Here is a 16994-nt window from a genome sequence, read left to right on the forward strand (position 1 = left end):
TTTTGCGATGCGGTATTTATGGGTATTTCGAGCACGACGCGGCGGCATCTTCATTGTGGGTCGCGGCGATCGATTTCTATATAACTTTGTCAGATAGAGAGCGTTGGGCGATGAGCAACGACGATAAGATTGCATCGCGAGAAATAAATATGAAAAGACGAATTACCGCCGCCGTTTCCGTTGTTTAAAATCTTAAATATTTTATTTATAGAGAAAGATTGTAATGCAATAATTTATACTCATCCTCGCTCGTTTATTCTAAAAGAAACAAAATCCCACCAAGATTTGACTAAATTTAAACTTAAATTTGCGGCTACAATTATATTCGAGATTATTTAACTTTTCCTTCCCCTCCATGTAGGTATACGCTTATCATCATTTGCATAGATTTCACATTCTGCCGAAAAGTAAATTGCGCGCCGGACGCGACGTGGTTTGACAAGCAACAATTCCAGAAAGCTCAGTCGAGATACAGCGGTATATCCGACCCGTGTACGGATACCAGTGAATTAAGAGACGTCTTTAAAGCCGTGACATATGGACGAGATTCTCCGACAAAATCCCTCGCATTTTGCATTTCGTATGACTTCATTCCCTGACTGTGTTGCGATCACTTTCGTGCTGCTAGTTTTCTATGATCTCTCTTCTCTTTTGTTTCAAATAAATTCAATAAACTTAATTTTAGTTTACTTTGCAAAAACTTTGCTCTAGTGTCTGCGAGATTGAAATGTCATTGTCGTTATAAAAATAATTGAATTATATAATAATGGATATACTTTTTTAAATAAATATTATTTAATTTAATTATTTAATAAATATGTATATTAATTTAACTTCAAAAATATTTAATTATTTTTATACGTGTAAGAGATAACAAACAATAATCGCAACTATTTTATGAGAAATTGCGTCTATTATTTATATCATAATTTCCTAAAACTACCATTGTTTCATTTTTTTTTTTTTTTTAATAAAAATAAATAAATATTTTCTTAAAATAAGAGGAAATGACAAGAAATTATCAAATATTTAAAATTAAATTTTTTGTTTATTATTTTAAATAAATTTAAATATTCATCGAGACGATTCTTTACGCCTCAATATATTTGAAGCAAAAAGTATTCAAACTGGAAACGTGAAGCTTCGTTTTCTAAGAACGGGGTAGGTTCGCGTCAATTTTCCTTGCTTCTTCGTAGGGTCGTCGTCTATGAAACGATACCCTAATGGGACTTTGACAGGGACCTGTTCGACGGTCAGAGGTCCAGATGAGAAACCGGAAGTCTAACGCCAGGGGTCAGAGCGTGAGTCAGTGGTCGTCAATTCGAGTTCTGGTTTCGAAACGAGTCAATTCTTCGCGGCGATCGACCTTTGTATCACGTAGAAGGGATCAATTCACCGTGACCAATGAAAGGGAAAATCTGGCAACACCTGTTTATTCCTGACGTTGAAACGTCCATGCGCTTATTTATACGAAAACAGGTCTTTGATTAATTCTCGATGAGAGATTGAAAGTGTTGGAATTATACTTGTTGCAATTTGCATTTATTTCGTTATAAATCCGGTATTGCTTCATCGAAAAACATATTTATATACAAAAACAAGAGAATGGAAAGAAATGTATTGGAATCTTCTACTCGTTTTAATTTATAAACATTGTTCAAACAAAGATTATACTTTATATTTCTAGATTAATTCGCGATTAAAAAAGGATTAGTGGCACAATGTTTCGAATACGAATTATGACGTCGTAAAACTTTTTGTTGACAGCTGTTAACATTGGACAATATCAAGTATCAATTTGAAATATAAAATACGAATCAAAAAATATTTTGTAAACATATATTTCTTTCTCAAAACGATGGCAAAACTGATATTATTAACCGTGATTTATTTTTAATTTATACCCATAATCAATGATGTATTGATATCTACATTTTTTTGCTAAACTGACGCAAACAAGTTTAGCCTCAATTTTAATAATTCTATTCCCAGCCTTTCGATCAAAAAATCGTTGATTTATTGCGAATGAAAGTCGAGTCGATGCAAAAACAATACTAATTCTCTTATTAGGACGATGCAATGTTCTCTCTCGTAGTATTATCTTGCTTCCGATTCTCCTGGGTAAGGATGAGCTCCTGTTGCTCCGGTCGCTTCTGTCCTCGACACAATGGCATCCCGTCGCGCGAGAGAGCGCATTATACCGCCCAATATTTCCCCGCTTTCAACTCGCATATCGCACACACGTGTGCGCGCACTCGGTGTGTATCTCGCGGCGACACACCCGGAAGAGAGGATATATGCCCCTAACCGTCTCCCATTATGAGAACCCCGACGATCTAGGGGCGAACTTATTTAGGCCGCGGCGTCCCGGAAGGGGTGCAACTATAGCACCTTCCGTTCCGTGATGCTCTAAGACGAGAGAGAAAGACGGGGAGAGAGGGGGGGGGGCTGAGAGTCATCGACAAAAAGAACGGAGTTTACTGTCCGGGACGATCGGGGAAGAGGAGAGGAAAGGAAGGGGTGACAAGTCGCAGGGATGCTGTGGGAATGTTCTCACAGGCGCGAGCAGATCACCTGTAACCATTGTAAACGCGCGACGTCCCTCTCTTTCTCTCCACGGTGGAATACACTTACCCCCAGCGATCGGTCTCATCCGTAGCCGAGATAATCGGGCACGATCGAGAAGGTGCCCTATCTCGAAACCGAGAGCGATTCGTTCGTTTCTTCGAGCCGAGAAATTTATCTTTTTGACTCTCAGCGACGAGCTTCAGGAAACTTGAAAAGAATAAGTTGGAAATATGTAAGAACCATCAGACGTTTGATATTGAATTATTTATTCCAACTTCCACGTCAATTAGTATAATCATCTCATATTAAAAATTGCATTTTTAGAAGAATAAATTTTAAAAATCGAATCTATAACTTTTATTTTATTCTATATTCTTCGTTCTTTTTTTCTTCACAAAATATTTACGTTGTAAAATAAATATTTGTTGCCTTTATTTTTATCGTTTTAAATTAAATGAATAATATTTTGTCACCAAGAAAACTTCAGAATTACACACATTTAACACAAAATTCGCAACAAAAGAGAATTTGCCTTGCCTTTTTGTCGCGTGAAAGAACAAAAATTGAAACAAGTTTTTTCGCTTCGGCCATTTCGCGTCATACGTTAGCTTCCTGAATTTTTACTGTTGAGGCAAACAGGCTTTTTTCATTTTCGGTGTGAAGCGAGGTTGATAGTGCTCGCAATCTACTCACTTAAATATTTGGCGTGTGCTCGCGAGAGTAGAATTAATTGTCCTGGTGTGACGTGAGTTCTCGGATAGTTTCGCTATGCGTGGCGAAAATATATCTGGCGTGTTACCTAGGCTCTCTCATATCTCTCTCTTTTCTCGCGCACCAAGGAACACGCGCAACCCTTCGACCAACGATGACGAGAGAGGGGTTGCCCTTTTTAATTTTAATTTCCTAGCAAAATTCCCTTCTTTGTAAGTAGAGCGAGCGGGCCAGCCGATTGCCGGAGAGAAAACGGGGCCGATGTGAACTTGAAGAGGAAGACCGCCTAAGAGAGTGACTAAAAGAGAGAGAGATGGAATAGGAAAGGGAGAAAAGGGGGGGGGGAGGGGAGAGATAGAGAAGCGGCGAGGAGAGGAGCCGACAGGCTCCGGTTTTCCACGCACATCATCCCTTTTACATTTTAATTTCTCCCCTTTTGCACCGGCTTTCCGAAGCGTCTTCCGTCTCGTTCTCGCTCTTCCAGGGCTAAGGTAGCATCCCTTTAACATTATAATGTTCCCTTCCTGTGTGCGCCGGTGCCTCCTAAGTCGCCCGCTCTCTTTTCTCTCTCATCCCTTTGCCGCCTCTGCTTCTCTCGATTTTTTTTTCCTACCCCTTCGGTGGCGGTGTAACGTACCGATTTATGGGTTAGCAAGCGAAATGTAAGGAAATGTTATGCCACCGACCTGGAATCAATGCGAAAACCGTTGAAGCCGACGAAGCGCGGTCTCTGAAGTGCAATATCGCGTGCATTGCCATATTTTCTAGCACAAATAAACGCTTTCTCTCTTCTTCCAAAAAGAATTTATATATATATATCTTTCTATATAAAATATTTTAATTAAAAATATTTTTATTAAAATTTTAATTAAAACTATTTTCATTAAAATATATTATAATTTTTTAGAATTACCATCAATATGCTTTTTAAGTTAACAACATTGCATAAAACAGGCATGAAGAAAAAATGCAAAGGGCAAATAGTCAATTTTTAAATTCCATCAATCCTAGAATTGTCATTAATGTCAAAAGATTTTTTCCTTCCTGGTATTTTAGTCAAGCTTGAATTTTTTATCTGACAGATTTATGTGAAAAAAAAAAAATATAAAAATATTTTATCGAATCTAAAACCTCGTCGCATATACCACGTTTTCCTTCTCACGTTGATCGCCTTGCTTCTAAGCATATGCATTTCCCTCCTTCCCCTATGAAAGCGGAATCAAAGAAACCGTTGGAAACGATCACTCGACACGCGCGTTCGGATTATCGAGTAGCCGAAAATCTATCGATCATGTGAGAAAAAGAGAGAGAGAGAGAGAGAGAGAGAGAGAGAGAGAGAGAGAGAGGGGAAAGGATCCAAACGCGCGTGTGTAAGATTGGCATACATAAACAGCCGCGACAGAAACTGGATTAAAGTACCGGAATTATTCGCGGGGACTTTGCATACGTGCGTTCTTGCGGGGCAATTGTTACGAGTCACAATGGAACTGTTTTCGGATGCAACGAGCGCAACGGAAGTCTTTCTGCTCTATCGGAGAGAGGATTCTCGTATCGATGGAATGTCGCGTTTCCGTCGGTTGAAAGTATTATCCGATTACACAGTGCTCTCTGTGTAAATGTTAAGCTCCTCCTTCTCCGAGGTCGTGTAACTGAAATCGTGAAGAAAAATGTTGTGTACGCCAAGTGAAACAACTTGGAACATCTCTTTTATGTATATTAAAGAGTATATTTAAAATTTGGAATACACACTTTACTTTAGTGAAAATTTGATCGAAGATTTATTTGCAGAAAAAAAAAACATTTAAAAGTTTTATATTAAACTTTTTTTATTATTTTTTTAATAAATAGTTTCTCGATATCTCATTTTACTTAAGAAATATTGGCTTAAATGTATAACAGTTTACACGTTATTCACTCTAATCTATAATATATCAACAGAATTATGAGCAATTAAAATTCGTATTCGACTATTGCCTCGTCTAAGATCGTACTATATAACTATATATTATACTATATAATTTAAAGGCAAATTTCTGTTTAAAAAAAATATAAACTTTAAAATTCTTGACATTATAAAAATTTTAATGCAAAATTTTGGAATATCGATATCAGAACTTTTGCGAGAATTTTAGGAAATTTCTTGTTCATTTTAATGTTTTTGTCAAGCGTTTAAAATATTTTATTATTTCAACTATTCTATTACAATAAACAACAGCAAATCGATTTTTTCATGTAGTCCGACAAATGTGACGCGAAAGGATTGAGAAATGTCGCTCGAAGAAAGCTTTCGTGATTAATGATTTACATGATGCATGTCGTCAGTCGGTGGGAAGGGGGAAAAGAGAAAAGGGATAACAAACGCAGAATAGAGTTGACGTACGACGCTGCGGTCCGGCATGCGATTTATTTTACAACGTGTAGAAGTGCAACTTCTTGACCGCCCATCAAAGTGACGAGTAGTCGGGGAGCTCTCTCGGGGTAGCTTGATGGAATACTGACAAGAGGAGAAACACAACACATCGGTCAGCGCGATTGCGTCGACGAGGGGTCTGTCGACGAGCGATTTGCATTTACGATGCAATTGTGCGTCCCGGCGCTGTCGATGTGATAGACTGTCGTTCTATTATCTCTAATATCACCTTGTTCAGCACACGAGGTATAATACTAGTTATTACAAATTTTACTCGACATTGAAATACGTACATTTATACATATATAAAATAATTTTCGGGACAGATACATCACTTTTTCAAAGAATCATAAATAACGAATGTGTTTTAAATAACAAAATACTTTAATATATGTCTACTTAAAATATCTGACACGCTCTTTAATTATTGTAAGTTTGATATAAATCTTTTTATGATAGATGGAAAGTAAGAAACGAGGGGTTAAACTTATGTCTCTCTTAGCGTACGGTTGAATTTAGGAAAACAACAAATCACATGTTTCAAAAATTAATTTAAAATAATTTTTGAAGGAAAATGAAAATTTTTCATAAAATCATAAATTATTTTCAGATATACAAAAACAATTTCTGCCTAAAAACAAATTATTATTATTTAATATCCAACAACATTATCTATCTATCTAATATTTTATACATTTAAATTGTGATTTAACAACGATTTATTTAACTTGGAATTATCCTACGTATAATTTTGTTTAATAAACATTTTAAAGAGATACAATATTTATATTAAAGGAAAAAACATTTCCTCGAAATATATATCAATAGAAAAATATTTTAAAATTTTGTCATTGCGTTAAACATTTTCCAAAAAAATGTATCTTTCTTTCCAATATAAATATTATATTTCTACAACACGCTTATTCGGCAATCATTATTCATTATTAAACGAGAAGAGCCACGTAAGCGATATGTCGGTGTTTCCCTTGCAAATGTGTCGTCTCTCAGCACTTTGGGAATGACCAACAGCGAGATGGAGGAGAAATTATCCCTCGCCAAATATTGTCCCGCGCCCGGGATCTATGATCGGGAGCGTCGTACTGACCGCACGCGCGCGCGCGACAAGAGCAAAAAGAGGATCTCGTCCTGGGACAACCACCGGTCGTGAATCTCTGAATTAAGACGAGCTGACGCGGCACGTGCTAGATCTTCTCAATGCTGCCTCCGCGGCGATTCGAGTGACCATTGGTCATTGTCGCAGGAGGGAACGCAAAAAGGAGAGAGAGAGAACCGGTTGCCACCTGCCAGGACGAACCGGCAGCACGCGCTAAACAACGCGGTCCAGCGATCCGAGCGTCTTAAAAGGGACGATCGTTGAATAAGACGCTATTTCAAGCGGCGCTTGATCCGAAGAAATTAGGAACAGAGGGGATGTAGCCGCCATTTAATTCCGCGAATTATGCCGACAGACTAATAGCCGATTATCCTCTCCCGCGAAATAATTAAGATATTATTTAATCGATGAATTTACATCCGGAGAAAAAGTCGCGAAATTTACGATCTCGAAGAGGACCACACATCCAAAGATAGTTGGAGCGTTTCAGCGGGAAAGAGTTCGTTGGCCGGCAACGGAGACATCCGCGAATTAGCATATTATCCGTTACAGGCAGTTGCCCGCCTCTTTCTTCGCGGCACGATTCTTCCGGAGGATCCGCAGCCCTCCTCCTCTCCTCTTTCTTTTTACGGTCATCAGTCGGCCCGGTACGTTGACCAGCCGCGATTCGCTACATTGCTCGTCAAAAGGCTACCAACCGAACCGAACCCCCGGCTTTGACTGCGAAAGGCCACGCACGCACTCATCGTACACGCAACGAGCGCGTTACCGTCTGTCCGGCAAACAATGGACAATCCCAGCCGGTCGTCGTCGTCGTCGTCGTCATCATCGAATGAAATCGGATAGGATTGGCCGACGTCCCGTGATCGTGACCTGCGCTGATCCTCTGCCGGCAACACCTTCCTGGACGTGTCCCCTCGAGGAGGAGGGGTAGTTGGGAATTCAATTTCACCCTGGACGACGTCGGCGCCGGATCTCACCTGCGCATGGCCAGCATCGTTCTCTGGGAATTATCGGTAAAGGAACGTCGCTTTAATCCTTTGAGTCGAGGCAAAATATTCTTTTCTTTAAGTATTTAAAATAATAGATTATTTTCATTATTCTCTCTAAACTGTGCCCTTTAAAAATTTCTGTAAAATACCAAAGATGAAACAAAAATTTTGTCAACTTTGTTATAATTCTTATTAAAAAATACATGATTATTTTACTCAAGTCAAATTTCTACACTTAGTTTAGCTCAATTAATCTATATATAAAAATTATTATTATTCTATATAAACACGGTATCCTTTAATATTTTTTACAAATTATTACAAATAAAATTACTATCAAAATAGTAAGTTATTTAAAATCCTCGCTATATTAATATTATATTATTTTTGAAAATTGTCTCAATATTTTGCGCAAATTAAATTTAATTGGCTAGATTATTTGATCTATATTATTTATAATTATTTTATATACTAATAATGTGACTTTCTTTTAGAATCTTATCGAAAAAGAAACATGTGAATATTTTATGCAAATCAGGATCTATTAAGATAGATTAATCAATTTAAATCTATTTAGATTTAAAAAAATCGCTGAAAGTTTAGACAAACAAAAAAAAAGTTTCTAATCAACTTTGCACGGGATGTCAACTAGGCTAACGCGACTCTTTCTGTCGGGCCATGGGATACCTTCTCGCGTCTCGATCTCGTTCGACAGGAGTTGATTAATTTCATAGGGCTTTGATCGGCCGATCTTCACTGCGGTGTTCCGCGACCTTACCGATGTGACCCTCCCGACTTGGCGGTACAGGTACCATTGCTCGCTCCCTTGACCTCTTGTCCGGCACGAATTACACGCTCGTCAAAGTTAATGACATCGTAATGATCGTCCGGTTTATAGACGCTAGCGACCGATCCCCGAAAGGGACAGAGGGTGGGAGAGGGAAGGGGGGAAGGTCGCGGAGGATCCTCGATGACTGATGGTCATCGCACGACCAGTGGATAGTGCCCCGGGTTAAGGGTCAGATCTTTGGCTAATCCTGATTAATCGCGGGTCCTCGTGTCTTCTTTCCTTCAAGTACGAAACAGCTTGAGGAAAGAGGGAGGAAGGGGGGGGGGAGGGGAAGCGGATTGCACTTGAGAAATGTCGACGGCGGTTGCGGGCTCGTGGTCGCCCTCCGTCATGTCGCGATTCGGACGTTTGGGAAACACGTCGGACAGATCGTGGATCGTACATCGCTTCCCTTGGATAAGGACGGACGGTGCAACGGGAAAGGGGACACGCGACCATCAGCGTGAAAGGATAACATTGCATCGGCACGTTGCGCTTCCTCGCAATAAGAGGGATATCGTTTTTTTATGGCTTATGTTATGTCTGACAATGAAAAAAGAAATAATGAGATCACATGGATATTAAAAGTATTGTTGAAATAATTTTTCCGATAAATATTAAATGATCTTACGATTTTTTTAAGATTCTTAATTTTAGTGTTGAAGTTGTATTTTGCGAGTGACAGTTAAGGCAATTTAATGACAATTTAAGAAATGACACATAAATACATTTTATGCTTTATCTATATATTCGCGTATCATTTCGGAAAGATCAATAATTCAATGAGCTATATATGTTATCGAAGAGCAGCGAGCGGAAGAATGCGAATTCTCGTATCCGGCAAACGACGATCAGACTGAAATCGAATTCTGAGCTAGTCAATCTATAAGAGTATTGGGGGAAGGAATTTCTATAGAAAGTATTAGTCAATCAACTTTACGAGATTCTCCAAAGTAGCAAACGGTACATATTATCGAATGGAAAAGAAAACGTCTAATATGATCACAAGCTGTACTTTTATATCCACGTCAATATAGATAAATGAAATCTACGCCACGACTGGTCGAATAAAAAAGTTACTCAAGAATTTCTTATTTTTTCACATCTTTCACTTTCTCATATCGAATCGAGTATCTAATTTACTTAAATATTTTATAAAATGACGCGTATCTCTTGGAGTAACAAAATGTTCGGCAGAGATACGACTTGTTCGAGTCTTTCGGCTCGACTGACGGCATGTCTCACCTGCGGTCGCGTGTTACAGAGACGTAACATATTACTAATATCCATTATGGCGACACGACACAGTGTCGGTCGTAACGTATACGAGGCAAACGCAAGAACGTGCGCATTAACCGCGGTTCAAAAAAAGTCTTTCTCCACGAGACAGAAGGAGAAAGAGAGAGAGAGAGAGAGAGAGGAAGAGAGAGACAGGATTACGGGCGTGCGAGATGCAGGTCATCATCTCTCACATCGTTCCTTCCCATCCTACCCCACTAATGAAAGCCAAAAGAGAAGCGGCGAAGGACCGCGACGAGATCAGAGACGGGAGGAGCCGTTGTCCTGCAGGACGCCCGGGACACCAGGTGGCCAGGATCGTGGCCATTACGCTCGTAGGATTAATTGTGATGCAAAAACTCACACGGTGGCTAACGGAGTGATAGGAGTGTCCGTCTTCAACGGACTCGGGTCTTTTTGTCCCTCTCGGTCTGCGAGTCGAGGAGAAGAGCGAGTGCGCGGCATAAGTTATCAGCGTGATTAAACAAGGGATCGCACTGATGCGTTTTGAGCCTCTCGGCCAATCCGGCCATGTTGCACGTGGCGGATTTGAAGATGCGGAAGGGTATATCTCTCCAACATGAAGAAGATAATTTTATTACTCGTGAAATTTATCGACGTTTTATGAATTTCAGGAAAGCGATATTTTTTTTTTTTAAATAATTGAGTAGAGGAAGAAGAAGAAACAGCAAAAGATAAAAAAATATTATTTCTTGTATATCATAAAAAATATGAATATGCTCTCTATATTTATATATAATTATTATATTTATATATTATATTTTTATATAAATAATTTATATATAAAATTCTTTGAAATATATATTTCTCTCTCTCTCTTTCTCTCTCTCTTTCTCTCCTCTGTTAGAAAAATCTGAAATTTAAAATCTTAAAATCTGAGATTTTCAAAATGTTTCCGCGACTTATAGCGCGAATCTCTCTTTTTTTATAATATTATTTTAAATAAGAATTCAAATCCGAGTTTTAATTCCAAAAATTAAAGGAATTAATTTCAAAGGAATTATCTTCAAACATCCACGCGCGTATCTCACATTATAACCGTCCAGCCTGGCGTTAACATTCTCGTGTCGTCAGGCACGAAAGCTCGCGCTGGCCGTTTCGCGTTGCGCGCCCTAATACGGGCACATCGCTTTAAAGCTGCGAGGGGTGATAGTAGATGGTCCCGAGGGTAGTTGCCACGGCGGTGAAGCCGAGTGCGGGTGGGTTTTGGGGGAGGGTTGGTGATTCTAAGAGGTCCAGCGCTCACACACGTGAGCCCGCTTTACGGACGGAGGGAGAAGAGGAAGGAGGAGAGCGGAGGTGGTGGCTGGTGGCGGCTCTCGGTCCATGGGGTGCCAGTATTGATCTCCTTGGTCCACCCTCTCCCCCAGGAATCTCCCCTCGACCACGGTAAAAGGAGGGTGGATAGGGTGGGTAAGATGTCAGCGTGCGTACATACAAAGTAGCCCACCGTTCGTCCTACCAGCCATGTTACGTGGCGAGAGAAGCGGAGAGAGAAAAAAAAGAGAGAGAGAGAGTCTTGTACATTGTCCGCCTTAAATAAGTTATCCTCCTGGAGGAGGGCCCGCCGCCCCCGAATGTACCTGCGTCGTACTTTTTGGATGATACGAGACCTGCGGGTCTCACCAACGAGACGTTCTCCTTTACGTGGATGAGGTCGCACGGTGCACGTGCTATTGATTGGATTTGGCCTGTATCTTTTTTTTTTTTTTCACCCTCGAAAAACTTGATAAATGCGTAATGCGTCTCGTGCTTGGCCGTCTTTCTTAAGGTAGGTAGATTAAATTTCACGCGAGTCGCGTTACCGTAATCCGTTATGGGGGACGTATTGTTACGAAATTATGGCGATCAGGCAAGTCGGCTTTATTAATCTCTCGCCGAGTTAAGCAACACGCTTAGTATTTAACGAGTAAATTTGAAAACAAGTATCTATCACACAAAGAAATTATGTTTGACGATACTTATTGTTAGAATTACGTTAATCTTCGTTAAATGATCAAACACAGTCTTTAAATCATTTTTCATGAATTATCTGTCTCGAAAGCTCACTTTGATTAAAAAAGACCGGAGGAAACTTTAAGATCAACGCGCGTCTCTTCTCACAAACCAAACCGCGCTTGCGATAAATCAAGCCTTCCCTTCTCCTCTTCTCCGAATCACGCGGCGGATCCAATGCATCATTTTCGTGATCGTACATAGAAGCCGATGCATCATCCGTAACTCAAGCGAGGTCCGTTTGTCACGTAGCGTACATGTCGGTAATGTCCGACTTATCGTTGCGATACGAAATCCGACCGATGATTTACACCTTGTCATCGGGTTACCGGCATCCCCGTCTCTTTCCTCTACCCCCTTCGTCATTGTCTGTAACGAAGAGCCGTGCTCGATCTGCTTTTGGAGCAGCCCGCGCTCCGCGTGTATACGCGCGTGCGTGCGTGCGGTTTCCCGACCGGAAAAGAGGATGGAGGATCACGCATCAAGGATGCGGAACCGTAATTATCTCCCCCCCCCCCGCGTACTCGCCCTCGTTCCCCTCTCGTCTCCGCCGTCGTTTCCATTATCCCGTGGCGCCGGTGCTCCTCGTTACGCTCATGCCGGCACGTAAGCGTGAATAATGTAAGGTGGCTGAGCGAGAAAGGAAAGAAGAAAAAAAAGGGATGCGTGGAAAAAGCCAATAAGGGTTGTGTCCGGCACGGGGGAAGCCCTACGCGCAGGATACTCCCCCGAGTGTCGGAGTTACTTCTTACAGAAAGCCCGTCTCTCGTTTTCTCTTCCCGTGCATATTTGCGACGAATTTTTTTGATGTGATAAATATATTCTGACAAGTACGTATGCGATATGTTTTATGTTTTTAAAGATTATTGAATTATCTAATTTTAAATCCTTAGTTTATTCTTTAGATATGTAATTTATTTTATATAATTAAATGTCATTAAAATATAAATAAGTGATAAAATATGTAAATATGATAATATATAATTTTTGATAGACTTTTATTTATAATTTTATTGTAAATATTTTCAAGTTTTTAATTGAAAAAATGCAAAGCCAACACAAATCATAAACTGAATTCGTACTTTGTATAAAATAATTGGCAAATATGTAATTTTATAATTATCAGGAATTTTTTTTAGTTTAATTTAATTCAATCTTAAATCGCTCCTCATAATCATTTTTTGAATAATATATGATATATACGAGTATTATTAACCGCGTGCCACAATTCACTTCGCTCAAAATGCGAATTAACCCCTCACGGTGGGAGAAATGGGAGATTCAAACGATACCTGAACGTTAACTTTTAGCGGTAAACGCGGGATTTGCGGTAGGGGCGTCTAAATTCCAAGCGCCACTAAATTCCATAATCGCCGCGATAATTCGCCGCGTTATCGGACGACGCGATCTAAAACGTCGACGCTCCCGGAGCGGCCGCTTAACGATCAATTATATCGCACCCGATAACGCTCTCGCTCCGGAATGACTGAGATAATGAATTTTCCCTCCTCCCGTTCCTCACCTTCCCTTCTCCTCTCTCTCTCTCTCTCTCTCTCTCTCTCTCTCTCTCTCTCTCTCTCTCTCTCTCTGACCGAGCACGTAATAGCGCGGAGCTATGCTGTCCAGGAACATCCTTGCACGTTTTCCCCCACCCCCTCCCTCCCCTTCTCGCCCTTCTTCCCTCTATTCCTCGCCTGCACGCGCATACACGCGTGCAAACCCGACGTATACACGCAAGTGTCGAGCACTTGCGCGCCAACTTGGCACGGCTCTGGAAGCAATTTACATCCCGGCGTCTCTCCTCTCGTGGGTGCATGGATAGGTGGGTTGGTCGAGGTCTGGAGAGCGCGGGGGTAAACGAGAAGGGAGGAGAGGGAGGAGAGGGAGACCCAGGACTGAGGCGACGGGGTGGCCCGAGACGGCGCTGGAGCATTGTAATTCAAGTAATGTAAGCTTTATGCAAAATACATGTTAGTTAGGAGTGCACGAGAGATAGGGCTACCCTCCCTCTCTGCTCCTTCATCTCTGCCGCTCGCAGCCCTCTCCCCTTCCGCGCCTTACGTGCCCCTCTGCTCGAACGTACAACGCTGGTCCTCTCCGTCGAGGTTTTCTCTTCGTGTCCTTCTCCGTCTTCTTCCCTCGATTCTTCTCTTCCTCCATTCCTTTTAACGATGAAATACCCCTAAATGTGTTAGAAAGGCTGCTTTGGATTCTCACGTACGCGCTAAACACGCTACGTTGACACGATGTATGTGTGTGTATGTACTCTGCCAAAAATATTTCAGAATTACTGCGTATTTTTTTTACACATTAAGAATTATATTGTTAGGAATGACAATTATTTGTGTCGATTTTGCGCTTAAATTAATTAATATTTTAAGAAATTATTATTGTTACAAATCGAGTAGAAAATTCGTATAATAAGGAAAAAAAAATATTTAATAGGATAATTATATATAATTTTCCAAAGAGAGATTTTTTTATTTTTAAATATATAAGCTAAATAACGAATGTAAAAGTCGTTTTTTCTAATTCTTGTTGAAATGACCAGATCAGATAAACGGGATAATGAAATAATATTGATTAATAAAAAATAATATATAATCACTTATTCCAGGATTATTCCGCGATCGCTGGATATATCTCTCAGCTAAGTCTTCTACTCAAGTTGTCAGGTCTCCTATTCTTTTTCTGTTGAGTTTGTTACACTCGCGACTAATCAGTCGCGAAAACGTCCACGTTTAATGACGATCGCGGCACGTTGTAAACGGACGCGCGACACTGCACAGCACTTCTAAATTAATTAAGACAAGATAGATCATCTGCAGCATGATGAAAACGGACGCGCGACACCTTGCACGGCACTCTCAAAATTTAAACTAATTAAGACCCAACGATGCATTTGTCTTCGGAAACCGGATGCCCGATTTATTTTCTAACGCGTGACTTTACACAGATAAACGAACTAATATCTCATTTGTATCATCACTTCAACGAGTCGAGATAACATTTACTCCGTTAAAATAATTCATATTTATTGAATTGCAATGTGTACATTACGGTATAATATTAATTTTGCATTCGCACACATAGGTACTGTGCCATTGATTCGAGAAACAGTCTCGAGGGTATCGGTTGGACATAAAATCGAAAGGGGTTGGTAGACCTTGGTACACGAGAAAATTCTAGGACGCAGCACCCCATCGAAAAAACGTCGAGCGGATACTCACATCGGGAGGACTTCGTAAATAATCAGGAAGGTGACCTCGGCCGTCTTAAGACACCCCTCACTATCCTGAAGAAAAATCGATCCTCACACATGTACGATGAAAATAGTCGGATCTTGAAAGAATTTAAGGGATAAGCTCTTTTTTTCTCTCTCTTTTTCTCTTTGGAAAGGCAAATACTTAAATAGACAGTTTGATTTATCAGAAAAAATATCGAAAAGAATATAAGAAATAGAGCAATAGTGTATGATTTAGCATACTTCTTCACATATATCTATATATAAATTTTATAATATAAAAGATTTAAAAAAAAAAAAAATACGCTAATAATATTAAATTAAAAATAATACACTTGTTATACGGTAGATTTTCGACATGAAATAGCAATTAAAGTAGTAAGCGTTTTCTCTCACACAGAATGTATAACAAAACGAGAAATGTGCGAAAAGAATATTTTTTTACACGAATATACAATTATTGATATTGCGCCTCTTGGCGCTATTGTTTATGTTTTCTGATAATTTTTTTTTTCCGTTTATCATGGCATTGCAGAGAAGACAAACAAAAAAAAGAAGACTAAAAGAAGAAGGTCAGCGATCGATCCAATCGTAGATGTCAAAACTCATACGCGTCCTTGGTTTTCGTCTTCACGATCGTGAATCGCCACACGCAACTTCAATTAGAATTCGCAACCATGTTACGTTATGCGTCGCGGCATAATTTGCCGGGCGTGTAGAAAACAGGCGTGACATGCGATGGCTTGGCAGTCGGAATCGTTCTGATCTTGCTGCCGTCGTCATTATCAGGCGGGAGCCGCTTTTGCGCTCAAATATTTGGAATGTCACGCAAAGCTACGGATGATACGCTTTCTCGGTGCACGCACCGCATTTAGTTCTCGGAACGCTGCGTGTCGTCGGGATCGGTATCGTTAAAGGAACCCAAACACGTATACAAATACTTGAAAATCCGCCGCAACATCATTTCCAAGAGAGAGTGACCGAAAATGCCGATATTTTAATCATGGGGCGTATTTCAAAAATGCACACTATCGAAAACATATATTTAACTCTAGTTATGTTTAAATAAAATATTAATTAAAAATTTACCTTCTGCAAGAATAAAAGATACAAACTCATAGGAAATATTTATTACAATAATTGAAATTATATTAATTAAAATAATAATTTTAAAAAATATCAAAAAGATTTTATCCAAAATAACATTTGCAAATTTTGAGCAAATAACGCGTTATAGAAAAAAAAAAAAAAAATAAATACAATAAATCCGTATAAAAATAATATTTTATCAAATATTTTACTGTCCATTATTTAGTTACATATAAAAATTTTCTTAACATTACTTGATGACATTTTATAGTTCTGGTCACAGCAGATGCTATCAGCTGTAAATCAACAAAATTCTATAAACCTTGGTCGATGAATCATTTAAGATAAACCGTGCTCTACCTATTTTATCTACGACGGTAATTATTAACGGCGCTTTGACCGTTACTTCTTCCCGTCACACCGTAGCAAATCTACAGCCATAAGATCCCGTATCTAATTTGCATGGGGCTTAAGCCGAGACCTCGCACCGAAGATCGTGGAAACGACTTTCGGCCACGGGATGCTCGTCGACCAAGTGGCCACCGGGGGTGGCACGTATATATATACGCCGCAGAGATGAGCTACGGGCAGTTCTGACCCCTTCGGCGGGCAGAAATTACCCCCTTATCTTCCCGCGGCAAGGCCCGGCGCTATATACTGAATCCTAATGCTCAATTTCAAGATAAACGCGAGCGGATCAACCCCATCGAGCGGGGCTCTATGTGCCGTTTCACGTATCTGAC

At 39.9% G+C, this 16994-nt stretch overlaps 1 long non-coding RNA gene across 1 annotated transcript in view; it reads left to right on the forward strand.

Annotated features, from left to right (window-relative positions):
• The window catches only part of LOC126851443 (uncharacterized), a 37485-nt gene extending 21305 nt beyond the window's left edge, over nt 1–16180 (forward strand). Inside the window, exons 2-3 of the long non-coding RNA XR_007687671.1 lie at nt 15012–15239; nt 15698–16180. This is a non-coding gene — a long non-coding RNA (uncharacterized LOC126851443). The remainder of the gene's footprint in view (nt 1–15011; nt 15240–15697) is intronic.
• The last annotated feature ends 814 nt before the right edge of the window (nt 16181–16994 follow it).

The sequence above is a fragment of the Cataglyphis hispanica genome, chromosome 8 (genome assembly GCF_021464435.1).
Source record: "Cataglyphis hispanica isolate Lineage 1 chromosome 8, ULB_Chis1_1.0, whole genome shotgun sequence".
NCBI classification, from domain to species: domain Eukaryota; kingdom Metazoa; phylum Arthropoda; class Insecta; order Hymenoptera; family Formicidae; genus Cataglyphis; species Cataglyphis hispanica.